Here is a 3,241-nt window from a genome sequence, read left to right on the forward strand (position 1 = left end):
GCTATGCTTTATTGTATACCCAAAGAGTAAAAAATTAATGTTACAAGTTGCGGTTATATCGCTAAGAAAGCGATCTCTTCCAGATAACCTTTGAACAAGAAAAATAATATTGATAAAACGATAAAGATGTACAGCTCGAAAATATAATAGAATATTAATGTAACTTATCACATGGCATTCAAATAGTTTCTTTTTTTGTAGAAATAAAACCAAAATTGTGTGTTTATAATTTAATCAGTAATCATTACGTTTGAGAAGATAAAATGGTTATAATTTGGTTAGAGTTACAATTATTATGGTATTCAGGTATTTACATTATGTCTACAAACTGGTTTTAAACATACATTTCGATTTGGTAGTTTAGACCAGATCCTCTTTCGCTCTTTAATCTGATGTTGGCGTAAGACTGACCGACTCCTCCCGATGTGATCGTCGCAGTTGCGTCTGTGTGATCCAAGTCCCTCGCTATTATTCCCTGAAAATTAAAATATGTAATTTTTTAAACGTATGCTTTGTATTATTTTGAATTAGAATTGATTAAAATTATAATAGCTTTATCTTTTTTAATATATTATTATATATCAATGGAATGCAAATAAAAACTAAAGTAAAATAACAGTCTGTAAATGTCCCATTGCTGGGTAAGACTTCTATTTTTGAGAAGGTTTGATGATCTGCCGCGCTGTTTCATTGCGGGTTGGTGGATATTCACAATATTTTCCTTTACTATTGAGCACGTAATGAATTATAAACAGAATTTAAGCACATGAAAATTTATTGGTAGTAAAACTTCCGAACTTTGGTTAAGTTTTGCGTGTTCTAATCACTGGGTCAACTCGACGATATGAATAAAACATGATGCATATTATTTCCCACTGTACTCAAAATTAGAATATATTATGTCTATTTATACTAGATGTATTATAGTAATTATGCAAACTGCTTGCCCTAATTAATACTTGTGCGATATCAAAATATTACTGTATCGATTTCATTAAGTGAAATGTGATACAACGAAAATTATCTCGGTAAGTCTGACGGGTTTTATTTTACTTTAAAAACATATTATGCGCAAAATTTCAAGTCAATCGATCACAATCATGCGGAGGCTGAATTTTCATATAATAATATAATTTTTATATAATAACTAGCTGCTCGTCCCGAATTCATACGGGTGTAATGATAATTTAAATTATTTTTGTCATTGATTTGCAAGAACCAAGGTTAAAAGAATTTTGATCTAAATCTATTTAAGGATAAAAGCTGAGGTCAACAACTATTTACAAGGTAACCTATACTGCCATAATATATTATGTAATTTTTAAGAACTTGCAATTAGTGATTCTTTATTAGTATATATAATAAAAAAATAACATAAATAATATTAAAATTTTATAAAAAAGTTATTAATTTTATAAATTGTTTTTATTTTATTTTTTCTTATCAAATAATATTTGTTGTAGTTATGTGATTTTATTGTATTTTCTAAAGCTTTTGACCTATCTCTTATATGCTATTAATGGTATTTTTAATTTTTAGATTATTAGAAGTTGCATATTTTGTATATAATATTACGGTGTGCATATTTTTGTAATTATTTTTCTGAACAATTAGACTGATTTTAAAGAAACATTTTTGTGTACTTATAATTAGGCTCAGTAGGTCTTGTCGATGTAGGGTTTATTTTAATTTTTCGAGCAATATTTTTTTTATATATTTTTTAATTTTTCACGTAAAAACATAAACCTAATCCTTAATTTTAATAATTTTAAGGCTTATTGTGTGAAGGCTTCTGACATTACATCAACGTTCAAGGCGCGCGAGTAAAATCGAATAAAATGACTCACTAAAATTTTTAAAGAGTTTGCAACGCATTAGCTCGTTTTAATACAATTTAACGTAGATATGCTTTGCACTTGGAAAGCATATCTACGTTAACATGTTTTTAAGCAGGTTACTAATATTATTATTATTTAAGAATGCTTAGTAATCAATTGACATTCTAGATTATTAATTACATTAATCATCAGTTTATACTTTAATAAAAAGGTGAAATTGCAAGCTTAACTTTTCTTGTTACAAAAGTGAAATATAACAAAATTGCGATTAAATTTATACAAAATTTTTAGTTAAGATTAAAGTAATTTTTTACCGCGTTAATTTTTAATGTTTATCACGAATCAATGCGTCCGGTCGTTGTTTACTAAATTACCTTTATAATCTGTTGACCTGGATCAGCAAAGAAAACTTCCTTCACCCTCTTTTTTAGAGGAATAGAATTGTATTCCACCTTTTCTTGCCATATAATTCTGTTATTGAAACTAGTTCCCACAATAAGGTCCTTACAATAGCTCACATAAATACATGACGCAAAAACAATGCAAATAATTGATACAGTCTTCATTGTTGAATTTAAAATGTACGTATAATCTCAACCACGTACGTCTGTCTACTGATTGATATATTTGTTTAACGAGTCAGTAGGCATTCGTTAAGGAACCTGTTTGTTCCAACTGTGAATAAGCGGAAAAAACATATCAAGTTGCTTAACAGGGTCACCGCCAATGTTCTCAGCGTATTATTATTCAACGTAGATGTTGAATGCTCTATGTTTTTTCCTTAAAGAATAATATATATATATATATTGATTTAAGTAAATAAATTTGTGTACTTATTTCATTTTTATGAATCATATTACCATTTTCCTTAACTTAGTATTTTATTATAGTTCTACAAAATATACCTCTAGCTAGAGTTACACATACAAGAAAAAAATTATACAAATATGTATATACTTTTTTTTAAATAAAGCTCAGTGAATTGCGAATTTTATTATCTGGAATAGATCTCTGGAACATGTTGTACATTACGGTATATAATCCTATTAAACGTTGGATGGAGACGTTAAAAGTATGACACATATGTATGTCTATTAGTACGTAGTTCAATAACAATACTATTGATATCCCTCGAACTGATTTCTGTTACGGTGACGAACCTTAACGCAGAAAAGAGAACTGCGTAGAAGATATTGCGTAGAAGATATTGATATACACTGCGTATTATTACTGGAGAGAGAACAGTGTAGAGCAAACAGCATACTTTCCGATGTAATTTCGTTATTATAAGTTTTTATGGAAAATCTTGACCGAAAATTAGAATAACTTTTAGGGACCTGCAGCCTTACAGCTACTACTAAGTCGTTGATTCATTTGACACCAAGTTGATAAATGTATATTAT

At 28.3% G+C, this 3,241-nt stretch overlaps 1 long non-coding RNA gene across 1 annotated transcript; it reads right to left on the bottom strand.

The window, feature by feature from the left end:
* Window positions 1-407: 407 nt before the first annotated feature.
* Window positions 408-2,595, bottom strand: LOC126771188 (uncharacterized). The gene is made up of 2 exons (XR_007669517.1): window positions 2,213-2,595; window positions 408-475 (listed from the first exon to the last, which is right to left on the bottom strand). It is a non-coding gene; the product is annotated as an uncharacterized LOC126771188 (long non-coding RNA).
* Window positions 2,596-3,241: the final 646 nt, after the last annotated feature.

The sequence above is a fragment of the Nymphalis io genome, chromosome 10 (assembly GCF_905147045.1).
Source record: "Nymphalis io chromosome 10, ilAglIoxx1.1, whole genome shotgun sequence".
Classification (NCBI taxonomy): domain Eukaryota; kingdom Metazoa; phylum Arthropoda; class Insecta; order Lepidoptera; family Nymphalidae; genus Nymphalis; species Nymphalis io.